At 35.7% G+C, this 27,372-nt stretch overlaps 1 protein-coding gene and 1 long non-coding RNA gene across 8 annotated transcripts in view; one reads left to right on the top strand and one right to left on the bottom strand.

Moving 5' to 3' along the window:
* Positions 1-27,372, bottom strand: part of GPC5 (glypican 5) — a 778,624-nt gene that overhangs the window by 6,404 nt on the left and 744,848 nt on the right. The window lies entirely within an intron of this gene.
* Positions 4,350-27,022, top strand: LOC310900044. Of its 2 annotated transcripts, XR_014584796.1 has the most exons (6): positions 4,350-5,798; positions 7,081-7,161; positions 7,545-7,674; positions 20,342-20,924; positions 21,838-22,191; positions 23,564-27,022. It is a non-coding gene; the product is annotated as an uncharacterized lncRNA (long non-coding RNA). The 2 variants fall into 2 exon arrangements; XR_014584795.1 differs by having other exon boundaries at positions 21,838-27,022.

Raw genomic sequence — 27,372 nt, forward strand, 5'->3', positions numbered from 1 at the left:
GTGCATCTGTTGTGGTTTAACCCCAGCAAACAGGTGTCCAGCCACTTCCAGGAAAGCAAAGCTCATCATGCACAACAGTTTCTCAGGAGGAAAAATGCCATCACTCTGAAAGCCATCCCCTTCCTCCTTCTTTACCCCAAAGACATGGAATATATCTTTGGTCAGTCTGGGTCAGCTGTCCTGACTGTGTCCTCTCGCAGCTTCTGGTGTACCCCCGACTTCCTCACTGGCAGGGCAGCATGAGGAGGTGAAAAGTCCATGGCTCTGTGTAAGCGCTGCTCTGCAACAGCTAAAACCATTGGTTTATTATCATGACTATTTTCACCAAAAATTCAAAACACAGCATCACACAAGCCTCTACAAAGAAAATGAACTCTATTCCAGCCAAAACCATGACAGAATTATTCTTCTTATGACATTCCAGAAAATTCAAAATACAGCTCTTGTGGCACAAGCATTTTTTACGAGCTTCAAATATGAGGAAGAAATTGAGAAAATGGGATAGTCTTTCAGATAGTTAGGAAACAATTCTGGAATGTGGCTTTTACAAGACAATATTCCTGTGAAGTTGTATAAAATTCTCCTAAGCAGAGCACACAGTTCTTTCAGTCATTATATAGCTAATCTAAATTTCAGGATAATACGTGAGACATGGAAAAAAAAAATTGATAACTGGTTCAAGTTCAAGTCCCAAAATTCAGAAGAAATATCATAAAGAAGATTTAGGAGAGGCTAAAGAGATACATAGAGTTTAAATGAACAAAAGAAAAGGCTGATATACTGTACACATGTGTATAATATGAAGTTAGAAATGTAATTTACAATAGCGAGATACCTGGAAAAAGGCAACGTTGCAGGGAGTTGGACATGAATTTATTGATATCAGTAAGGGTCTACAACATTTTGGTGAAACAGAAGCAGGTAGATTTGGATGCAACTGATAAAGTAAATGACATAATTTATAGGAAAAGGCAAGAAAGAAGACTAACATAGAGAATAAGAAGAATGAAGGAATGGTGATAACAGAGTAATAGGTTCAGAAATTTATAGATAGCAAGAGCTAATACTATCTCCTTATTGTGTCAAGAAAATACCAGCATTGATGAATATCAACACATTTTTGTCCTATGAAGGAGAACACAGTATTAGTTTGATTCTTATAATTCACAGTAAAGGGGTCTCAATAATGATTATGCAACCAAACGTTAAAAAAGGTATTAGTTGATTTTAACAAACAAACAAAACAACAAAAACAACAACAACAAACAACAACAACAAAGAACCTTATATTGGCATTCCAGAAGTTAAAAATACATAGTAGTTAACAAACATTTTCTTGACTTGACCAGATTTTTGCCAGCTGAAACTTTAAAGCCGTTAGTGGATGTCTTCTCCCTTTCTTTTACTGTTACTCTCAGCTTTATTCCTAATTATATAATATACAAAAACATTTCTAAATATAGTTATGTTAACTAGATCACAGAGCTACGTTTAAATGCCTAAGACATGCTTCTGTTTATATGTAGTGGTTTCTGTGACAACTTCCATTTCTTACTTTAAGAAATATATATATTTGTTTACTAGAAAATCACAGTATATATATATATATATAAGAAAAAAAAATATTCAGTATTGATCAGATCATTCTCCAGATGGTGTTTTAAAGCCATCAATCTTAAAAAAACTCACAAAATATTTAATGGTATCTGATTCTTAGAAAGAAAAGTAGAAACAATGGACTATGAGTGGTATTAATCAGAGAAACTTTCAAGTGAAGTTCTTGTGATAATGGCTGTGAAGTCTCAATGAGGGGAGAAAAAGATGGCTGAGAAGAACTACCTTATGAAGGATATATGGCAAATGAGGCCATATTCATGTTTTTATGACTGTATCTATATTTGCAGAATCTAGGGTGTATACCTAAAAAGAAAGTATATGCATTTGTCACATGAACATAGGCCCTTCTTATAGTACACATATAGATCATGTATACATCTTCTTTAGGAATTCTGTGTGTCTTTAAGATATTATATAAGTTTTGCCTTCTCCATTGAGCAGTAGCTGAAATGAAAAAGAGCAGAAGGTTGGAGTAGGTGATCTAAGAGATCCCTTCCTATCTCAACTGTTCTGTGATTCTGTAAGTATTAAATGTTTCACAATTCAGCACTGGTCATAAAGCAAATGAAAAACAAAAATGTCTTTCAATAATAAGTGTTACAAAAGAAGGAGCATACATTACTTCACCATTCTTTGACTGAATGGCTTTAGAAGAGGAGAATAGTGACATAAGCCATATCCCTGTTGAAAATTGTCAGATATTAACATAGTGAAAAATGTGTCTGTTTTAGTTTCTTTAGTTTTCATTTAATGAAGAAGAAATTAACAGCTGATTCACAGAGGCTAAAAAAAAAAAAAAGTCAAAATTTTCAAGCATTTTTCCAGTGGAAGGAACCTCCACTGGGAGGTTTTAGGCCATAATTTTAAAGAAAAATAAATTATCTAATAATGCACATGAATTTGTCATATCTGAATTATAAATCAGTTTACTCAGATGGACTTCTCAAGCAAGTAGTCTTTCATTTAAGTTCTGTTTGCTTCAAGGTTCATGAGAAAAGGGCTTAAAGAGTCAAAATGATTCATTTAGAAAGAATGACAGCTTTTGCTTTATGGAATTTATATCTACATAAACTTTTGTATACGTGTTGTCCCTATCAACTAAATTAATGAATTAGCACAGAAAATAGGATTCACCAATATTAAAATTGTATGTTGTAAGGTGGCTCTCATTCCTATCCCATTGTGTAATTCTGTGAGGGTTAAAGTCTTAATTTTGGTGTAATAAATTATTGTATCTGATTGTGTCAATCCCAATAGGTTGTCAGCAACTGTAAGGTGAAAGAGCAGAAAAGGTTCAAAACCAAAATACATAGATTTTGCCCAAACACTAAAGTCTCTATTTCACTTATTGCTTCTGCCTGTGACCATTGCCTGATGCTTTAGAGGTGGGAGTAGCAATAGAATATAATGAACAATTTAGATAACCAGACCATTGGGACACCTAACTTCTGGCATTCAGTGATTAATGTGTGCCCTGGAGCATAGGAATACATATTTATAATCCTTATAAAATGGAATGAATTATTCCATAATTCTCAAAAATTCATGCCACTTTCTCTACAGCTACTTTGCATCATGCAAGAAGAAAGCAAAGTAAAAGCAATGAAACAAAAACAAAACAAACAACAACAAAACAAACAAAAGCACCAAAAATTGAAAATGTGCTTACACCTTCACAGTTGCATGAGATCATTTTTAACTATAAAGGCCAGAGTCTTTTAAATACATTAAAAATATTCAATACAGCTTTTTTAAAATCACAGATGAACTCATGTTTTGGCAGAGCAGAGTTTCATCTGTTTTGCTATAGTGGCTATATGTGTCAGTCTGTATCAGAAATAATTAGCTTCAGTGTGAGCACCATCCCTAATGTAACATAAGGGAGTGTTATGCTGATGCTAAAGTTGTGAGTTTAAAAAGATAATCACAGATGATACCTAAGGCATTATTCATTCCACTTCATTTTTCATTTCTATTCTGTATACATTACAAAGAGGATTTGGTTGCCTAAACATAGCTATCTACTGACATGTTAGATGCTGGTGAGGGGTGTATTGCACTTGGCATACACCTACCCATCCAAAAGAAGCTTGTTTCTTAAAAAGCCCTCTAAGGATATTTTGGATATATTAGAGCATCTCCAGTGGCATTTGGCACTTCTGTTTAGACAACTGGATCCTGCCCTGCATTAAAGTTATTTATTGCAGCTTCTACCACAGTGAATGGAGAGACGTTAGTAAATGCAGCAGAAGGAAATGGAGTACTCAGATGTAGGTATTTAGTCAGAATTTGATTACATGAATTCTTTGTTCATTCACTACTGAATGATCAAAAAATATTTTCTTTGACTTAAAGTCAAATCTTTAAGCCAAAGTCATAACTTTGACTTTAAGCATTTCTTGGTTTCAGCATTAAGTTTTTTTGGTGTTGAAGGTCAACATGAAGGGCTGCCATTTTGTCAGGAAAATAGTGAATCAGAGTCCAATGTGTGCAAACATCTCTGAGGAACCAGTACTCTATGAAAGTATTTCCTGCTGAAATATAAACAGATCCATTGTAACTATATTTACATAACTAAATACACATCACACAAGGAGATCCTTGAGTTAAGGTGGTATTGAGTGGCTTATGTCTAGCGTGCTCAGATTTCAGTTCCTAGAAGAAACTGCTGAACAAATCACAACTACATAGTGCGGTGTCCTGCATCCCTTCTTAGCCACATGAGGTTGTCTCCTTGGCTAGAAGATCCAGTTATTATTTTGTTTTAGTTCATAGTGCCTGGAAACAAACGAACAATCAAACAATCAAAAACAAGAAGGCTGTGCTGCAACTCACCAGGTGGTGTTTTAATAACATGAAACTGGAGGAGCATATTACAGGTTCTGGGATATGATATCCAGGCATGGGAAAGTGTTTTGAGAATAACAAGCCAACTGTTGAAGGACTTTTTAAGGCAGAGAAATCCAAACGTTCAGCTGTCTGGCTTGTGCTGCCTTTTGGAAGCAGTCCTTGCAATGAATTATCCACAGAACATGAGGTTTGTTTTGGAAAGGGGATGGTTTTCCTTATCACCAAACTGTGGAGTGAACTGACATTTATGCTATGGAGAAAACTGGAACTGAAACCAGGAGACAAAGCACAAGCTGAGATACTTGGCATACAGATATAGCCAGTGAAATCACTGAAATTCAGAGAATTGCCTAGTGTCACAGGAAGGTTCTGTACTTGGACATCAAGGTGCTAGAGCGAGTCTAGAGAAGGGCAACGAAGCTGGTGAGGGGTCTGGAGAACAAGTCTTACGAGGAGCGGCTGAGGGAGCTGGGCTTGTTCAGTCTGGAAAAGAGGGGGCTCAGGGGTGACCATATCGCACTCTACAGGTACCTTAAAGGAGGCTGTAGCAAGGTGGGGGTTGGTCTATTCTCCCACGTGCCCAGTGACAGGACGAGGGGGAATGGGCTAAAGTTGCGCCTGGGGAGGTTTAGGTTGGATATTAGGAAGAAGTTCTTTTCTGAAAGGGTTGTTAGGCATTGGAATGGGCTGCCCAGGGAAGTGGTTCACTCACCATCCCTGGAGGTCTTTAAAAGATGTTTAGATTTAGAGCTTAGTGATATGGTTTAGTGGAGGACTTGTTAGTGCTAGGTCAGAGGTTGGACTCGGTGATCTTGGAGGTCTCTTCCAACCTAGATGATTCTGTGATTCTGTGACATTATAGCAGCAATTTCTTAATGTCCTCATGTGTCTCACCTCTGTCACAGGCCAGTTATTTCTTTCAATGAAATGCAATCACATAGGTTTTCATGTCTGTTCCTAAGAAAGGTAGGTCAGGAACCTGTTTCAAATCCCAGGCCAGGACCTTGAGTATAAACACCGAAGTATAAACCTGATTTATATGTTAAAATGCCAGATAGGACAGTGAGATGATGCTTGCTTAGGAGCGAAGCCTATTGATAATTTACATCTATCTTGCCTTCACAAGGGGAGATGATTTATGACTAGGATTTTTGTTTCCATATACAAAGTATGATGCCAATTGTGCCATCATTACTTTTTTTTTTTTTTTTTTTCCTTATAGTAATCTTTGCTTTATCCAGTCTACTCTTAAGTGGCAGAAATTTCAGCAGTTTCTCCAGGGAAAGTTATGCCACTGCCCATATAATGTAGTTCTCCTTAGCAAGGTGCAGGTAAGACCTCTTTGAAACACATTGTACTGAGCTGTTTTGGGGTTTTGCTCTATCTATGCACTAAATGATCTTAAGAGTCTTTTCCAACCTAAATGATTCTATGATTCTATTATTTTATAAACATAGATATTGTTATGAAGAAATTTTCTGAAATAGGTAGTTGGCGTTTATTTGGAGGAAATAATTTGATCTAAAATAATAATACACCATTGAACACAAATAACAATTTTAAATGCACAGGCAATAGCAAGATGCAAGTAATCTCACCTACAAAAAAGGAATGCTATTGCAATTATTAGAAAGCAGTTAAGAAGCCTGCCTAATAGCATCAACTAAGAGAATTGTGCATGGTTAGACATATGCTTGGAAATGAATCTGACATATCATATTTAACAGCACATGCTTTATGAAGTCTGTATATTAGAGGGAAAAAAAAAAGTGTAACCAATGATCTTAATATAAGTCTGGCAAGTCCTTTGAACTACAAGAGCAGCAGACATTAAGTCTCTAGTCTAGTATTTGAAAGTTTTCATTCAAAGTTGTCAGTGGCATTTGTTTCACATTATATATTAATGAACTTAGTATTTCCATTTAGAAAGCAAAGCTTTTATGAGTTAATGCAACAAAAACAAGGGATGTCACAAACCAAAACATATCAATTTATTTTGCATTCTTTAAGAGTCACAAATAAATTACATTATTTGTTAAAACTGTTAACATAATTTTGATTTGCTTGTAGGTTGATTTTAACATATTGCAAAGTATTTCATGTCTAGAATACTTGCTTTTGTTTTGGACACAAAGACCTAACTGTATTTTTCCTCCGAGGTACAGAGAACCACAGTAACCTTCATTAGCTCTTCTGCTATTGCTTTCTCATCCAATAACCTCTAAATCCATGTTCATTATAAAACATGTTCATTATAACTTCAGTGCTCTTGGGAGCTGGAATCAGCATTGTCAATAATGCCAGTTTTAGATTAAGAAATACATCTTTCAATCTTTTTTTTTCTATTGAGGAACTTTTAACCTTTATCATTAACTTATGCAAAGGCTTCATAATCAATACAAAGTGATAGTAGAGCTAATGTTCTATAAATCAGACTGCATAGAAGTAAGCACATTCTTCATTCTTTGAATTTTCATTTGTTCAGTGCTAATTTTTATCTTATGAGTCAGAATTCTCATATAAATTACTGTCCTTCAAAGTAATTTACCTACATGATTTTTTCATTATTATTATTTTTTAAATCTTTCTTAAATTATCATTATTTTGCTCTAGAAGGTTTATAATCAACAATTCTGGTCTGAAGAAAGCTAACATCTAGAAGAGAGAGATGAATTTCAACTGGAACTTGCGAAAGTAAGAAACAAACTTTGAGAAAGTTTGGGTTGAGGAAGAAAGTTACTACTTAGGCCCATTAAAAAAAAAAAAAAAGAAAAGAAAAAAGTAATATTTAAATTTTTTTTGTAAACCTTTCAGATTTCCAAGATTTATGACCCAATTTCACTGCAGCAGTTCATTATTTGTCTAGATGTTGCTTTTAAAATAAAGGTATAAAACACATCTTTTCTAGAAGTTAAATCATTTTACATTTATAAAACGATGAATTAATTTTAGCAATTTATTCTAGTTATTCCACCTAGAACACCAGTTATTCTACTATCTTTAAAGGAAATATAACATGCATATTAGCTTAATCTGCCCAAACACTGATATATTAAACTGTGTTTATTTTTTTTCAGTAATACATGATATATATCGTATGGGCATGTAGTGATTTCCTCATCTTGTCTGCCAGATGTAGGAGTACAAACCCACCTGTTGCCATTCACTGGCATGTGCAAGATCCCCATAGAGAACCAAGTCAGAGGGGTGAGTGATCAGTTCTATGATCTTTTTTTTTTGCTGAAGTAGTTTTATTGCATCTTAAGCTTACTTTTAGAACTACCTCAATGTGGGATCAGGTAAGTGCTGGCAAGAGAAATAAGAATCATGATATTTTAACCTGGTAAAGGACTTCATCTGTCAGACAAACATAACACCATAAAGCACCCAGAAACACGGTGAGAAAAACATAATCTACTGCTGATTTCTGACCTGAACTCACATCAAAAACTGGACTACTAACAAAAAAGGAAGTGTGGAACAATCAAGAAGGTTGATGCCCATGTGTCCATTTCCTCCATGTAAACAAAAACTTTTTTTGAGGTTGTTGTTTTTGGTTGGGTGGGTTTTTGTTGTTGTTTGTTTGTTTGTTTGTTTTTCCTTATAGAAAAGAATGCAAAACAGAGATCCTCTTTAGTTACTAATTTCTCTTCCTTCCTGGGATAACTTTTGTTTCCTCAAGTTTTAGCTCAGCTATTATGTTGGAAATGTACCAAAAGCATATGACTCAAAAGAGTCTAATTCCCGGTGTCCTCTTAAAACTGTATTTTCTACTCAGATTATGAGGTCTAAAAAATACAATTTTTCATAGAAATTTTCATTTCAGAGACAGCCCTTTTTGGCAGAGTGTTTCATTTACTTTCAGATTAGACGAAAGCCTGTGAAAAATACTGTGTGTTTGCTGATGAATATTGATCCGCATCCCTCAGCGTATTTAGTGTTATGAAATGTCATAGAAAGTCTTGTGTATCAGTACATCCCACAAGTGTAAGATTTTTTTAGCTGAAGGCACAAAACATGGGCATTTAAACATTGAAACAAGTGCATTCTTGAAATTCAAGGATAACCACCAGCAATTCAAAGACTAAACCTGTTACCTGTAGCAGTGCTACCTCTCACTGGCAAAGCTGATCTTGAAGAATTCATATCAATAGCAGGTGTCACATAAATGTATGGTTCTTATTCAGCAACATACAAATAGTGGTGTTTTTCTGACTCCCAGACATCTGTACTTGAATACATCTGTTCTGCTTTTCACACCCCATAGCCTAAAGAAGTTGATCATCAATTTGTTTTTTTTTTTTTGCGTGAGTAAGGAAAAGTAGTTTCTAAGAAAAGTTTATCTGTCAGTCTTCAGGCTTATAAGAGAGAGAAAAAATAAATAAATAAGTAATATAATAAGAAGTCTCAGGAGAGCATGTAGGAAAAGAAAAAAAAAAGAAAAAAAAAAAGATTGAGGAAAATGGTGATATCCTTGTTTTCCAGATGAGTGGTGTGGATATGAAGGAAACAAACAAACAGAGAAACAAAAAGTATATTGTTTCAAGAGATTGTTGGCTTGTTAAATTATATTATTATAAGTTATAATATAATGTTATACAAGTTTTAAGTTGTATATGTTCCATACTTCTAACTGAAGAGGAAAGCCCATCTAACCTAAATTACCGTGAAACATTAAAAAAAAATCAAACAAACAAACAAACAAAAATGAACTGCTATTTCTGTTTAATTAATATTCGATAATTTATATATTGTTTCAATGCAGCTTTTTACTCACAAGGCACCTCTTCATGAAGAACAAGAGTGTAGATAGATGAGAAACAGTTGAACTTTCAGAGTCAGAGTTTTAGCTTGAAGATTTTAATCCAAGACAAAAAAAAAAAATGAGCAAACAATGAATGAGGGTTGAAAAGCAAAGAGAAGAGAAAAGATAAAGAAGACCTCTGTATGAACTACTTTTGGTGCTTGGGAGGCACTAAAAGTGCCATAAAGCCATTTCCAGTGGGGCACGGTAAATTGAACTATACTATTGTCAGTGAGAAGTCATGTGAAAATGTTAAAGAAACTATTTTTTCATGCATGGGTGACAGGATATATTGTGGAATCATTTTGTATGCTTTCTTTCCATTTCAGGACTTCAAGCCCTTATTCTGACCATTTCCTGTCCTTTAAGGAAAATAAATGTTCTTCATGAACCTAAGTATTAACAAGTGAAGGCCACCAGTCTCCTGTTGAAGCATCAGCATTTTTTTAAGTGACAATAGGAGAACAGGAGATGGTAACAGAATGATTTTGGCAGATAAAAACTTTTAGAAGAGAAAGAAGCATTATGATAAAGATTGGTCTCAGATTCCAAAGGCAGCACAGCAGAGCAAGCTTTACAAGAAGCTTATACCCAAGAGTTTATGAATGTACACCTGACGACAAAGAACAATAATTCATATCCCTACCCTTCGTGTATGTTTCCTAGAGCCTTCTTAAGTTGAGGTGTTGAGGTGCCTAGCTCTTCCTAGAGCTGACGTATTGTACATTAGTAGAAAGAGAAATATTTCCAGTGTAGTTGAGCCTGGATATGAAACAGTTCCAAACATATGATACCTCTCGGAGCCCTGAAACTACTCTTGTCCTCAAAAATTAGAGTAGGTCAATTGCAAGGAACTTTCAAAGATCAAGTCCACCTGTCTGACCTTTTCAAGGCTAACTGAAAGTCAAAGCATATTATTGAGGACATTATCCAAACGCCTCTTGAACACTGATAGGCACGGGGCATGAACTACCTCAACAGGAAGTCTGTTCTAGTGTTTGGCCACTGATGAGACAGTTCTCATTAAATAATTTTTTCCTTATGCCCAGTCTGAACCTCACCCGGCAAAGGTTTGTGCCATTAACATGTGTCATATAATCACAGAATCACAGAACGGCTTGGATTGGAAGGGATTTTAAAGATCATCTAGTTCCAACCCCCCTGCCATGAACAGGGATGCCACCCACAAGATCAGGTTGCCCAGGCTCTCATCCAGCTTGGCCTTGAACACTTCCAAGAATGGAGAATCCACAGCTTCTCTGGGCAACCTGTGCCAGTGCCTCACTAACTTCTGCATGAAGAATTTCCTAACAACTAATCTAAATGCCTCCTCTTATAGTTTAAAACCATTCCCCCTTGTCCTACCATTATCAGCCTGAGTAAAATGTTGCTCTCTATCTTTTTTATAAGACCACTTTAAGTATTGAAAAGCTGCAATAAGGTCACCCCTGAGCCTTCTCTTTTTCAGGTTGAAAATCTCCAGTTCTCTCAGTATTTCTTCAAAGGAGAGGTGCTCCAGCCCTCTGACCATCTTTGTGGCCCTCCTCTGGACTCTCTTTAACATATGCACCTCCTTGTGCTGGGGGCCCCAGACCTGGATGCAGCACTCCAAGTGGAGCCTCACAAGGGCAGAGCAGAAGGAAACAGTCACCTCCCTTTGACTTGCTGGCCACACTTCTGTTGATGTAACCAAGGATGTAGTTGGTCTTCTGGGATGCAAACCACACTGCTGGCTCATGGTGACCTGTCATTTATTGCCACAGAGAAGTGAATGGAATCTCTCTCCCCACTTCCTCTCCTCAAGAAGTTGTAGAGAGCAATGAGGTCACCTCTTAGTCTACTTTTCTCCAGACTAGACAACCCAAGTGTCCTCAGCCTCTCCTAACAGAACATGCCTTCCAGCCCTTTTACCAACTTTGTTACCCTCCTCTGGAGGTTTTCAAGTACCTTGACATCCTTTTTGGATTGTGGAGCCCAGAACTTTACATAATACTCAAGGTGAAGCCACACTAATGCTAAAGATAGTGGAATAAACACCTCTTTTGACTGGCTAGCTATGCTGTGTTTAATTTATCTTAAAATGAATTTTGCTCTCTCTGCTGTCAGGGCACGCTGCTGACTCATGATGAGTCTGTTGTCAAGCGTCACCCCCAAATCTCTTTCTGCAGGGCTGCTCTCCAGCCACTTGTCTCCCAGTCTCTGTCCAATATTATTTTGTCCCAGCTGCATTTGCTCTTGTTCGACTTCCTGCCATTAATGATTGCCTAGTGCTCCAGTCTATCTAGATCCCTCTACAAGGCCTCTTGTCCCTCAAGAGAGTCAACTGCACTTCCCAGTTTAGTATCATCAGCAAACTTGCTGAGGACGCATTACAATCCTGCACTCAGACCATTGATAAAAATATTGCATAGAACTGACCCTAGAACTGAGCCCCATTCACTATGACCCTTTGAGCTCTGCTGTTCAGTCCATTCATCACCTCATGTAGCATGGACCTGTACTTCTCACACTCGGATAATTTGCCCAGAAAGATGTTGCAAGGGACCGTATAAAAGCCTTTAATAAATTCCAGAAAAATTATGTCTACCTCCTGCCCTCCATTAACTGAGTGACCTAATCATAGAAGGATATCAGATTACTAAAGCAGAATTTTCCCTTCATGAACCCATGTTGATTTTGCCTAATAAGAGCTTTATTCTCTAAATGTCTTGCAATATTCCCCAGGATAACCTTCTCCATAACTTTTCCAGGTACTGAGATTAGATTAACAGGTCTGTAGTTTCCTGGGTCTTCTCTTATGCCCTTCTTGTAGATGGGTATAATATTGGCTAACTTTCGCTCAGTGGGGACTGTAATCCTCTTCCAGCAAATGACAGCTGACTAAGCACAGGACTGCTTCACAAACCACCAGAGATTCAGTTTTCATCCTGACACTAGGGATTTGTGATATTATGGAGATGTTAGAAGGGATGAAGTCACTGAGATAAGGGTGAGGGGCTGTTCGGGATGAAGAAAGCAAAACTTGGTGCAAATTGCATCTATTTCCATTAATATGCTAAGTGGAAAAGCAAGCTATTTTTTCATGCCAATTGAATTTTTCCATTTTGAAGGACACCAAATGGGGGATCTGGATAAAATTATCATAAGTACAGTGGGGAGGATTAGAGTTCCAGGGCCCTAAAGTAAAATAAGGAGCAATCAAACTGACAAACTAGATGTGTTCTTTTAACATTAACTCCTTAGGAGGTTCATCAGGTTCATAATACAGGGGAAAAAAACCCTACCACTTAAGAAAGGAAAAAAAAAAAAAAAGATATTCTTTTACACTTTAAAAGTTAAAATAACAAATAAATCAAATAACATCTTGTCTATTTGAAAGCATTTGGTTTTGGGAAGTGAATCCAAATTGGGTATATTTTTATTTTATCACTGATAAATGTTTTTAAAGGTTTATGACAAAATTGACAGATGAGATCATGCTTTAATGTAAAACAGTAATGGAGACATTAAGAAGAGTACTGAACCATTACCATCAACATCTACAAACAGTGTAAGACCAAGGATGAGATTATTTAAACTAGAAAGTGGGCACGGAAAATGGAAATTCTTACACAACTAAAAAAGCAGAATTGGAGCAGAATGAATGAATGCTTTCAAAAGGTAATGTAAGAGGTAATGTAAGTTAAAGGAAGCTCTCCAAAAATAGTTGAGTAGAATAAGCAGGTGAACTAAACTGCTGAAAAGGCATAGTCTAGTATTTTAATAAGTCAATAAAACTGTAAGTCTAGGAAATGTAAGCTTTTAAGTGGTAGTCATGACATCTCTTTCCTCCCTTGTGGTGTGCCCTCTCCTTGTGTGCCTTTTTTTTTCCTTCGGACTTCTGGATGAATCAAGTTATGCTATCCTCCTCCTCCACACACTCCCAGGGTGTGTTTAGTACATGTCTATAAAGCTTCAGCAGTTTCCAGAGTTAGCTGAGAGTTAAGGAACAACAGAGATGCTCAATTTGTGTAGCAGGGGAAGAACATCAAATTCTAATGTCCTCCCACATAGCAGAGCAAGATGGTGTCTACTCATTTTACCAAGAAAACTAACAAGAAAGACAGCTCTTAGTGGGGGAGCAGGATTACCAAAGAAAGATGAGAGGTGAGATGAATTTTAGGGGCTACTGCTACACCTATCTGGATGCTGTTGATGACCCTAGCACAGGCCATGACATGTGCTGGTAGCGCACAGTTCTGCAGCATGGGAACAGGCCTGGTTTGGTGACAGTAGCAGTTTCTATTGACTATCCAGAGATCTTCAGGCAAGGTGAGATGTTGAATCAGACACAGGCCTAACCAAAAAGACCTTCCAGGAACAACAGAAGGAAATAGGTCCAGAGTCAGGACTGGAGGTTTCCAGCAATGTGTGTCTGGGGCCATTCATGAGACAAGACCAGCGGTAATTATATCCATGGCATAACTCAGGGAAGGCCTAGGTGCCCAGGACAGACCTGAAATGGGGTTCTTGGGCCCATAGCCAAGAGGGTGTGGGTGGAGGTCCCGGGTAAGGCTGGTCAGGACCATTGTCTTTGAACAGGGAACATGGGTATACCTCTGTAGCAGGTGTCTGGAAATAGTCCTTAACTTGCCAAAGTTTCTCAGCATGCCCAGCCCCCAAGCAGAACACCAAGACCTCACCCACTTTCCAGAGGGATGCCTAAGTCTGTACAAAGTTCTTGTTCCACTTGTTACCTTGAGTATTGTAGAGGCACACAACGTGGACAAGCAACTGGTACTGTGACTCTTATGCAGCACAAAGTCTCCCTCAAGTCTCCCTGTACATGCACCTACCTCATTTCTTTCCTGTTGCAGTACTAACCATGGACTTTGGAAGAGATAAAAAGGTTCTTAGTGGCAGCCTGAGGGAAGTCCTCCTGCCATCAGGGTACATGCCAATAACTGGTGGGGCACTCTGGGAATCATCTCCAACCTGTTTTTCTAGAATAGAATCTTCCAATGAATGACTGTGGTCCAGGCATCATCATATATAGCTGTGAATTTTGTTGTCCAGGTGAACATAGTTGATAGAAAGAGTGGAAAGCTGGGAACAGCAGTACAGTAGTCTCCAGTCACTATGAAGGATTTGCATGCTGTTTTTAATTCTTCAAATATATATGAAGGGGAAATTCCACCTCCAGTTTTCCCTACACTGCATTTATGTTTCCAGCCAGAATGAAACAGAGGATTTTGAGGAACAGAAATTGTCATTTTTCACTTTCTAGGTATCAGCCTCACTGTAGGGTGGGTGTGTTGGGATTAAATAACTTTGAAGGAACAAGAGAAACGAGTCAAAGCCCTTCTTTTAAGTGGACAGACAGGTTTAATTTTTAGTTCTAAATTATCAGTTTTATCTATATAACATATTAGGATTTTCAGGGATGCATAACTCTTCTTCCATGGGAACAGTGTAGCACTTTCTGTGTAGCTTTGCTCCCTGCTGCTCATGTGTGGAAAAAAAGGTGACAATAGCATTAGCTACTAGAGAGGACCATGCTTTACATGTGAGAATATAGCAAGTGAATGCAGCCAGCTGCTCCAAGAAGCACATGGACATGACCCCCGCCTCTCAGAGTTCTGCGTTGACTTGATTAGACACAGTGAGCAAACACAATCCTATCAGAAGATGCTAACCTGTTTGACCAAAACCTCCCAAATTCCTCATATTTATGCATCACAAATGATGATTTCAATAAGCTGTTTAGCCAAATTTGTGCTGATATTCTTACAGAAATGTGTACCTGTCACTTCATCCAATGATACCATGCTGTAGTCTTTCCGTTCCTTATTACTATCTTTACTCAATTTAGATCTACTTTATAGTATAACAGATCTTTAGATGAATCTAAAGACAGATGTAACTATTGCAAATAGTATAATGCTTCTTGCTTGATTATACTAGGCTTTTTTTTCACAAGAACCTATTCCTTTGTTCAGTCTAAATCTTGAATTTCCTACAATATAAGGATTTCTGTTTAGGCAAGACTTCTAGTAGGCTTCTACTAAGATTGTATTGTATATACTACTCTGAAACAGAAAGAAGTAAGCAAAAGAAAACCAAATATCTCATTATTATTTTCAGCAGAATTACATCACTATTACAATATTTTAGTTTATGGAAATAATTCTTAACATTAAAAAAAAAAATGTACTAAATAATTTTAAAAAGAATCCTTAGTTTTCTTGAAAGAAATCTTGCCTGGAGGATTAACTATTTTAACAAACTTGTGCAAGTTTTGTACATTCACAGTGGTGGTTTTGTTTCCCATTCAATATTATCTGTGAAAATTTAGTAATAGTATAGCTACTTTTCAAGACCAAAAAAGGAAGGTGTGATATTCATAGTTTGAACTCTGCGTGATATATATATAATGAACAAAATAGATTCTTTGTATTGCTAGACATTATTGACAGTATTACTTGCTGTTTAATCCTTTTATTGTCACAGTGATTAACCCTCGAGATACAAACTATTTTTAGTGTCTTTCTTTGCAAATGGACTATGAAAGCACAAAAAGAAAAAAAAAATAGATTTTAGAAAGATGCAACTTTTTTTTTTTTTTAATACAGGTGGTCTAATTTATAAATAGGCAATGAAAAACATATATATTTATGCCTTTGGTCAATCAAATCTTAGCAAACTAGGCAGTGCTACAAAATTGTAATACTGAGGACTGATTTAATTCTGAATTTACAAAAAATAAATCACTTCTGCATTCAGTGAATTGCAACATTACTATTCTTTTTACATGCATCAGTAAAGTAGGTTTTTTGTTGTTGTTGTTGTTTTTTAATCTGGCACCTAGAAAAACAACAACAACAAAAACAAAAATTATTATAGATGTATTCTATTTTTTAATTTTTGGAAGCAGGCTCTGTGGTATTTAAAACTGTTTTTTTTACACTTGAACTGCAAAGCCCCAAATAGCAAAAATCAAGGACAGTTAGTCAAAGTCACTCAAATCAAGGGCAGTTAGTCAAAGTCATTAAAATTTTTGCCTAACTTGATAAGAAATTGTAAACAGGAATATGAAAACATATATACCTAAATAATTATACATTCCCAAACATGTTTGTAGATGATACATCTAGAATAAATGTGGATGCCTTAATACAGTGTGAAGTTGGTGAAATTTAGTGGCCTGCATTATGCACATAACCAGACTAAATGGCCAAAATGGAATCCTTTTGTCTGTGGAACTGTTAATCTATATGTAGATTGAAATCCTCTTGAAATTGAATTAATACTTATTAACTAGACTTCTACATAATCTCTCCACCCAAAATCTCTCAAATTATATAAATTCAAGTATAAGTGTTCACAAACAGGATAGCCTGAACTGATAATCCTGTTTTGAGCAGACTTATGGAACAGTTTGTTAATTCTTGGAATACTTTTTTTAAATTATTTTTATTATTTAAATTGAAAATATAGAAAACATTTCAAATACTTAATATTTACCATAAGACTATTATGTTTATTCACTTTGACATCTTTTCTTGAACTTTTATAATTTGCAGACGACATTCATCTTTCAAAGACATATAGAATCAAAACCAAATTTAAATAATTTTTACTATGAGACTATTTATGTCAGGAACACTTTTGACTTGAAATGAATTCATATGTTTTAAAGAAATAAATTCCTTAAAATAGGAACTTCCTTTACTAGCTGAATGTTGACAGATACCTGAAACACTGTGCTTAGTACTGTCATAGTCAAATCCCTAAGCACAATCTAGGCACTAGAAAATCTGTTCAGAGCCTCTTCCCAATTCATTGTATTCAGATGACATTTTTCAAAGTGTTCCTCTGTGCAAATACTTTGCCCAGAAAGATATTGTAACTCTGGGAATGAAGATGATTTTTATGGGTTCTTTATTGGTGCTATGAACCTGAGAAACATATGACTAAAAATGAGTCACTTTGCTCCATGCCTGTCATGTGGTGGTCCTACACATATATATATATATATGTGTGTAGGACCCCCCCTACCCCCCCGCCCCCCACCCCTTTTTCACTAGTGGTCTCAGTATAGAAGTATGATGGAATCTGGCCAATGTTTTCTGAAAGAACTGGTTCAAATGTAAATAAATACATATAATAAATACATATTTATTTAAGAATACCCTGATGTTTTTTCAGATATTTTACAAGAGAAAGAATGAATTGTCTTTCAAAAAGAAAAAAAGGTTACAGTTGTCAAGATTAGGAATGTTGATGTAAAATCAAGATGAATGTTAAGGAAGGAGTGTGTTAGAAATCAGCAAGATTTGCATGATTACCTAATTTAATCGAGTTCACAGCATTTGGTCTAATTATGGATACCTTCTATACCTTTACAACACTGTTCCCATAGAGAAACATTTACAGATTTGCTGCCTCTACCATTTTGCATGACATTTGAGAGACTGGAAATCCAGAAATCCTAGCCCAGTGATCACTCTCTATGCACAGAAAGTCAAGGAAAACAAAGCAAGTGCCAACAAGCTTACCATAAGGTTCATTATAACCACTTTTGAGTTTACTTTTGAGTTGGCAAGACTGGATTTACAAGGTCGGTGGTTTATTGTCTGCCTCCAACCATGAAGTGTGAAAATGATGATATTTTAGTAAAGCTTTCTCTTAAAACATATAGTTGCTGTCTGGTGAGTTTCACTGATATTTCTTCCCTGAACAAAACTGTAAATTTTCCACAGGGCAGAAATTCAGCAAATTTACAGTTTCTTGAAGCACATGTTTAGTCAAAGATGTATCAATAGCAGATACATTTTTGTTGTTGTTTTTGTTTTGTTTTTGTGGCAGGGTATATACTTTCAATTTCTATCCTTTGTAACTATTGAAATATTTCTATTAACATTCAAAAGTCTTGATTATGGAGATATTTCTGTGTACAATGTAGGTTTATATGTGTCTGTATTTATTGTATTACCTTTCTTGTATGCTCTGAAATACAACCCAAAACAAAGAAAACTACACACAAATATATAGATTTTTCATTATGAAAAATAAGCTATTATGTCAACATCAGTATTTTTGGTATAAATGATTTAAGTATAATATATTTCACTATTTTGACTATTTCTTTAACCCATAGAGATAGTTACTCTCCACTTTATTATACTGATCTATTCTCATTTATGTCTTCCAATACACACAGCAATAATGCCTGTAGTGTTTTTAAGGGACACAGTCTGAGACATCTCTGTATGTATGTTATTATAGTTGTTAAAAATGTAACAGTATATCAGTTAGTAACAAATGCTAAGCAAAGCCACCGAGACAAATAGTTAAATGATTTAAAATAATTAATTAAAATAAATAATATATAATATAGAAAATAGAAAATAAACATATATAAATAAACAACCATAAATATATAAACAATGTAAAAGAAATAGATGGAAAATATGGCGTACAATGACAAAGAGACGTTTCTTGAAGTATTTTTGGTTTTGGAAAGTTTTTTTTGTAAACTAAAGTAATGTTAAAATTCTCACCTTTCCTTGTGGGATTTAATGAAACTAAGAAATGCCATATTGTTACATATAATTTTAACTTGTATTAAATCTGAGTAATTTAAGTCTACTAGGGATAATGAATTTCTCACATTACCTGATGAAACTCAAAGTGAATTCTTCATTCCATGCCAAACTGTAAAGCAAATACTGCTGATGGAAATATTTCAGTGTTATTTGTAAAGACTTTTTTTTTTTAATGACCCCTTCATCTGCAGACTGAGATTAATACAAAATCTAAACCTAGCACAAACATGACACATGAAGAATTCTTTTCAGCTTTCCAGACACATAAATTTGCTGTGAAGTTGCCAATATATAGCTCAGTGAAACAGAAAACTTTTTTTTTCAAGTAATAGTTCTTTTTTTTTTTTTTTTTTAATTCTGTATTAAATAGATTTCGTAGCTCCCTGCCAAAATTTATTTTTGGTTTACACAGCAATGACTAGCTGATGGGCAAGAATTACTAACAGCTGGTCTTTATTTAATTGTCTATTTTGAGGCTGGGTGGTTGTCTTTTGTCCTGTATTGAAATCCAAACAAAAGTGTTTATTGACTACAGTATTTCTAAGTTAGATGCCAATAAAAGCTGAAAAGTTACTTTTAAGAAAACTTTTATTTATGTTATGTAATTACTTCTGAATCAACAATGCTGAACTGTAATATATTAAAAAGAACTATTCTGAATATCTGCTGCTCTCTAAATATTTTCGATATTTACAGTACAAAGTTAACTTTTTTCCAAGACTGGAATTCTTTTGTGATCTTTTAAACAACATGAAAATCAGTAATGTGTGAAGGTTTTCAAAATCCCCTCAAATATTCAGAGAACCATTGTTTCAAAAAAGCTTAGATTTTATTGAGTCTGCACTGATAATATCTAGCTTGAGACAGTACTTTGTATCACCGTTACTAACACTACCCAAACGACTAAACTATCCCAAATGGTTAACAACTGGAAGAAGAGAAAACTGTCTTGAAGCATTTATTACTGGGCAAACTGCTTCATATCCTTATGTTCAGCACATCTATTTCAATTTATTTCTAGTACAAACTAATACGAAAGCAAGAAATCACCCAGAGAAAGAAACAGGAATAATATTCAATGATTTCAAAGCACAAAATAAACCAGTTTAGCTAATAAAACAGCTAAAAGATACTTTCAGCTGCATATAGTTGTGTCAGAGCATCTGGAAAAAAATCTAGGTGCAGGAGAGATTTTCAGTATTTCAATCATTCTATGATTCTATGAATATTTAACTGAAGTAACTGTATTTTTACTTCTAAAATGTGTTTGTATCTTCATGTATGTGTATGTGTCTGTATTTGTTTATATCTTGCTTTCTGGGGGGTACACAAGTACATCAGGGAAGTTACATATCTAGCTGAAAAATAAATATATTCAGGGATAGTTTTTTACATTTGTTTTAATATTAAACAGAAAAAAAAATTACAGATTTCATAAATTTTCAATTTCAAAAACTGTTTTTTTTTTTTTTTTTTCTTCCAGGAAGATAGGCTTTCAAATACTTACAGAAAAAACTGCTAAGCTACCTGTGAGTTTGCTGCCAATGGTCTCTGATACAATCAGACTACACTTCTAGAAGCTGGGTACCTAGAAAGAATATGAAAGACTCCAGTGTTGCCTGCTGCCTGTTACAGGCTGATAATAGGAAGAACATACTACAAGAACTTTACAAGCTAGGGACAGCTGAATAGCTGACAAGTTCAGAACTTTAGATCTTCAAAGATATCCTGAGTAATGGGATCAGCTGTAGAGACCCTGGTCACTGAAGGCACCTTTACAATTGATAAATGTCTGCATGGTGGATTTGCCTCTGAGTGTTGTCTCTAGTCCACTCTTTTTTAAAGCAATTTCTGAACAAACTGCAGGCATCACAGGCTAAGGTGGACAAACATCCTGAAGAAGTTCCTTTAACAAAACAAAACAAAACAAAACAAACAAACAAACAAAAAAGTGAATCTTTATAGTGTTCAGCTGGAAGATATATGTGCAGTGAAGCCAACAATATGTACATAATTTCTGAGAAGTGAAAATGGATTCCTACACCTACATGACACAGATGACACAGGTAATTCCTGCATTTCTAATTTCTAACACAGTGTACTCAGACCAGTATGGAATTTACTGGGTTTGTTTATTTATTTATTTATTTGTTTGTTTATTTATTTATTTCCCAGAATTTACTGGGAAAATTTGGAACAGACTAAACATGATTTGGGTACTGTTCAAACTATCTATCCATACTGATGCCTGAATTCCAGTGTCCAGATGGGCATTCCTGATCACTGTCGAATTTACTGGTAACCAAAGAATCAAGATGAGAAAACAGCATTTGAAGCATTTCTTCTCAGTACATGAAATATTTTTGAACATCTCTCAGACTTGTAGAAGCAGTATGGAAACATCAGTCTGACTAGTCAATATAATAATAAGAAATGTTAGTTTATGCAAAAGTAAAACAAAATATCTAGATAACGAGGAAAGACACATTGAAGTATATTCATGCCTGTGAGTAGACTTGCGGCTGAACAAAGGGAAATAGATCAGAGCAAAGGCAAATAATTGCTAAGAGTGGTTGTTGTGGAGTGAGTACATTGTAACCCAATAAGATCTTTAGAAATTATTTCATGCTTTTGCTACCATCTGGTTGTTTGCATAACCTGGTGTCAAGGAGAACTTTATCCCTTTCTTCCAGACTTTTCCAGCAATGGAAGGGTATATTTCTTGAACTGACCTTCAAATTCCTAAACGAAGATACTAGATTTAATGCTTTTAAGCATTCCTCTTGGTGATCCAACCATTCAAACTTGTTTGTGATACATGCTTTAGATTTATACATGCTTTTATATCTGCTCCACCTACACTTAGTTTCCTTGTTATGTTTTTGTTGTTGTTGTTTCTAATGTATCTGTTTGTGCACTCTGTCATTTCTTTGTTGCATTTATTAATTTCATAACAAGCACCTTAATTTTTCAAAGCAGGCTACTACTGTTAGGAGGAATGGAGATGAAACTGATGGAATATGGATTCTGAATGGAGCTCAGGATGGAACTGACTAAAATATGGATTTCTGCATTTGTTATGTGCATCTACAATGAAGGCCTTGATACATAGACCAGTAAACTACAGAGGAAGCCCTTGCACATATGTCCTTGCACTGGAGGACGTATCTGAAATGTTGAACCATGTAACAGGGAAGAAGCCTGGGTAAAGCATGAGTCTCCTGGGAGAATGAACAAGTCTCCAGGGTCTTTATGATGTCTGTGAATCCCAGCTGGGAAATCACTGGTATGATGAAATAGGAGCAGCACTTGTCTCCTGAATGACAATAAATGGTATGTGATTCAGTTACTTATATATAAATCATAGAATCATAAAACGTCTTGGGTTGGAAGGGACCTCAAAGATCATCTAGTTCCAACACCCCTTGCAATGGGCAGGAACACTTCCCACTAGACCAGGTTGCCCAAAGCCACATCTAACCTGGCCTTGAACAATTTCAGGCATGGGGCAGCCACTGCTTCTCTGGGCAACCTGTGCCAGTGCCTCACTAACTTCTGCATGAAGAATTTCCTCCTAACAACTAATCTAAATGCCTCCTCTTATAGTTTAAAACCATTCCCCCTTGTCCTACCATTATCAGCCTGAGTAAAATGTTGCTCTCTATCTTTTTTATAAGACCACTTTAAGTATTGAAAAGCTGCAATAAGGTCACCCCTGAGCCTTCTCTTTTTCAGGTTGAAAATCTCCAGTTCTCTCAGTATTTCTTCAAAGGAGAGGTGCTCCAGCCTTCTGATCAACTTTGTAGCCCCCCTCTGGACTCTCTTTAGCATATGCACCTCCTTGTGCTGGGGGCCCCAGACCTGGATGCAGCACTCCAAGTGGGGTCTCACAAGGGCAGAGCAGAAGGAAACAATCACCTCCCTTGACCTGCCGGCCATGCCTCTTTTGAGGCAGCCCAGGATGCAGTCTGCATACTGGGCTGCAACTGTGCAATGCTGGCTCATGTCAAGCTTTTCCTCCACCAGAACTCCCACATTCTTCTCTGCAGGGCTGCTCTCAGTGAGTTCTTCTCCCAGTCTGTACACCTGTCTGTGATTGCCCCAGCCTAGGTGCAGTACCTTGCACTTGGACTTGAACCTCAGTAGATTTACATGGACCCACTTATCTAGCTTGTCCAGGTCCCTTTGGATGTGATCCCTTCCTTCTGTTTTATCGACTGCACCACTCAGCTTTGTGTCATCTGAAAACTTGCTGAGGGTGCACTCAATCCCACTATCTATTTTGTTGATAAAGATATTAAAAAACACCAGTCCCAAGATGAACCCCTGAAGGACGTCACTCATCCCCAGCCTCCACCTGGACATAGAGCCATTGACCACAACTCTCTGGGTGCAGCTTTCAAGCCAATTCCTTATCCACTTAATGATCCACCGTTCAAATCCATATCTCTCCAATTTGGAGATCAGTATGTCATGTAGGACTGTGTCAAAGGCCTTACAGAAATCCCTGTAGATGTCATTGGTCAGTCTTCCCTTGTCAACTGATACAGTCACTTCATCATAGAAGGACACCGGATTGGTCAAGGAATTACTAAGGGATATTTCAGGCACTGTCAGGTATCCTGCTTAGCTACTTATTATCACACTAGAAGAATGGGGGCTTCGTGTTAAGATTTGTGTTTTAACTACCAGTCTCATGTTTCAGATACCCTTGTCTTGGACACCCTTGGATGGTGCTAGGAACCTATAAAAATATGTATAGAAGAATCCCACTCTAGTTGTCTTCCACTCTGAAGTTAACAAAAGTTGGTGAGAGTTGGCATCATGACAATGTTTGTATTCAACATGTTTTCTTCATGGTTCATCTCTGTTTACCTCTGTTTAAGTGGATCATAGATATTCCTGCTTTTTGACATGATGAGCTTAAAATTTGTCTCTTTCTTTGCTTGTGGACAAAACAATTTCATTAAATGACTGTTCAGTTGCAATGAACAGATGTCTTATCCAGATAAATATCCAAAGGAACATTTATTAGAAGCAAAATGTTTCTAAATTTCTTCCAAGTCTGATAATTAGATCCAGATCTCACAGGTGCCTGTGAGAATGTGCAGTTCTGCTGATTATCTGACTGTTTGCTGCCCTTGGTTTTCAGAAATGGAATGGTGATGGATGTTGATGATGCGCATATGAAGTTGTGAGAGAAAATATACTGGTTGTCTAAAAGAGTTAAGGCAAATTCCTATTTTTATTCACTTCACACACTCTGCATGATCATTTGAATATAGTCACTTGCATCCATACAGAAGTGTGTACAAGTGGACCGAATTTCTAATGTTTCATATGAAATTAAACTATTCACTCATATCTTCTTAGTTCATACTTTTTTCCATGTATTGCTAAATATTTATACATTATTATTTTATTTTTCTGTACTTATAGTTTATGATCATTTGCTACAAATCACACATCACATGGTTACTGTTATGAGCGTGTAAGTTTGGATAAAGCATTGATGTTAGACATCGAGGTTTTGTTGCTTTTTCTTAAGTGGTGTGTGATGATGACGAAAAGAAAAATGGTATTCTGATGTATACATTACTGACAACTGGATTTTATCCCAACACCTGTAACTTGTTAAGTACTTTTTGTTTTTTTGGTTTTTTTCCTTCCAGACAGCTATATTTCTTGACTCAAATTCAGTTAACACAGAAATACATGAGGGCAAGTGTTTAGGAAGAATAATCAAGAAATGGCAGATCCTCCTGTCTATAATTGAAACTAACCTTACCCAAAAGGTCTGAAAAGAATGAGATAGCCAAAATGAGTCCTTTCCTTTTGTGCTAATCAAAATAAAATTATATATGACACAATTAGCACTGTTTCTATTAAAAGAAAAAAAATGGAGACCTGTATCTTGGTCATACTGACCTTCATTCAAAGTGACTTTCAGAAGAAGGGAGCTGGAAAATGGTTGTTTATGCCTCAGTCCAGTATTACAACTGATATGGCACCTTAATGCTACATTCACACCCTTCTGCAAGTTCTTCCAGAACATAAAAAACAAAAACAAAACAAACAACAAAAACAAAACAAAACAACAAAAACAAAACAAAACATTTATTCTACAGATACTTTCAATTTCCTTGTTTTCATGAAAACTTGTCTAGTGTTATATATTGCTATCTTATGAAAGTTCAGAACATATGTTGTAACAAGGTTGTGCTCTCTAATCTACACTTGTTATTTGATATCTTTATAATCCTTTCAAATTCTATACCTGCACAAGAATTTATTTATTTTTTTAAGTACATTGTGATTCATGTATTACAGTAACTGATTTATTTCTTGCTTGCTCCCTCTCCAGCACATGGAAAAATATTGTTTAAATCAGGAAGGGTGGATAGTAGGAATGTGAAGGGAAAAGTGAGAGTCTCATTTAAGAGTCTCATTTCTGCTCCAATTGCTTCCACATACAGGTCCAAACACTGATTATAATATTTTCTTCAATATTTCCTATCAATTTAATCTCTGCAGGGTGTAAAATGTACTACATTTTCCAATGTCTTCCACGCTATTTTTTTTTTTTCTAGAATCATTTTCTAAATCAGAAAATTCTGGTTATAAGTGTATGTGGCACCTCAAGTTTGACAGAACTCCTTTATTGAGATATCAAAATTCACATAGCTATTAAAATGGAATGAAAGTATCTATCTTTCCTGAATAGATATCAAAAATAATACCCTGAATAATTCTGGATAATAATATATATCTTGAAAGGAGCTTAATGTTGTCTGCCATCAGATGATCACTGGTGTTGGCAATATCCCCTTTAATTAAGGCTTTCTGGACTTTCCATTAATGATGACTAGCTTTATTCTTGCTAAAACTTAATTATTTAAACACAAAAATATCTGCATATTGTTTGTAAAATGAATTCCAATTCTATTTTTTATTTGGAAATGCTCAGTCATAATGATTAAAGTGTATTTGATTGTCAAGAGATTAAAGTAAGATATACATTAAACCCTAAAATTTTTCATCTTTGGCAGACTTTTGTGGGATCATCAATCAAGTTTTGGTATGAAAGGTTTTCAGTGGTTGAGAGATTATGCTTTTAGTGACTTGTAAAATCTTTTTTCTTCATCTGCAAATCTATAACTATGCCTAATTACGTATGTTTGAGTACACATGTATTAGAAAGTTGATTTTGTCACTTAAATATCTGAAGAAACCATTTTTTTCAGATTTTCTTGTTGTGACTAAACTCTGCCTGCTTCATTAGTGTTACATAACTGACCATGCTTCCTGTGCAACATGGTGAAAGTTCAAAACTTCTCTCCAGATTTTTTCCAAATTTACTATTTGATGTCCTTAGCTGAGCTGGAATTCATACCACAGTCTGAGCACTGTCAAAGAAAAAAAGGTGGTCTTCTCTCTGTACCATTCATGGCATCAGACAACACAGGTTGGTGGGGTGGCCAGGAAATAATCTGACCTATATATAATGGAAACAAATGTCTCATTAAGAAGGGAATTCATTGGCTAAAGGCACTAACTGATACCAAGACTATGAAACTGGGGAAGGAGAGGAAGGACGTGGAATCTGCAGGGAAAGATGAGACCACTGGAAACCATTTGGCTGGAAAAGCACATTCAGTTAAATAGAAGAAAGTGAACAGGATGGTGGTGAGACGGACAGGAAAATTACATTTGTGAATGAGGAAAGTAGCTAAGCAAAAAAAATGATAGAGCAGAATAATGAAAAGGAGAAGATCAGCTGGTGAGCCAAAGACTTTGACATGAAGCTAGAGAAGAAAAAGTGAAGGAGGGAACAAAATAGAAGCTTAAAGCACATGAAAAGTGTTAGTTTGTGAAGCCATGTGGAAATGACTGAAAAGACAGATTAAACAAAATCAATTACCATTGGGTTAAGTGAGCACCAAAGACAGCACTAGAAAGGAGGATTATCATTTACAGTTGGAGGGACAGTAGAATTGCCTAACTGCTGATATGGTGTATTTTTTGTTTTGCTTCTGATGTTATTATGTTATTTTAGTTCAACCAGCAGAGTTTTTGCAGTGGATCTGAAACTTTAAGTCTCACTGTCACATTAAGTGGTTATATAATAAAAAAATAAATAAGTAAATAAATAAATAAATAAATAAAACTCTACATGTGTTTTTGTTTTGTTTTGTTTTGTTTTCTGAGATAATTTCTTCTTTACAGTTTGTTTTTTTTAGATAAAAAGAAAAAAAAGGAAAAAAAGAAAAGCTTATGACCAAAAATTTTTTAGAGAATTATTGTATGACTAAAACATTGTCCAGTTAAAATCATGAAAAGTAAGAATTAAAAATACTTCTACAGAATTGATATGGATCTTTTATTAGACATTTATTACTAGATAAGACAGAGTTAGGGAGTGTTCAGTTCTGAGAGTGAATCATTTGCAATTTTATATTGTTAGAATAACCCCTAGCAATTTTTGTCCTGAGCTGACCCAAACTCTCCAAATCC

The sequence above is a fragment of the Anser anser genome (assembly GCF_964211835.1).
Source record: "Anser anser genome assembly, chromosome: 1".
Taxonomy (NCBI): domain Eukaryota; kingdom Metazoa; phylum Chordata; class Aves; order Anseriformes; family Anatidae; genus Anser; species Anser anser.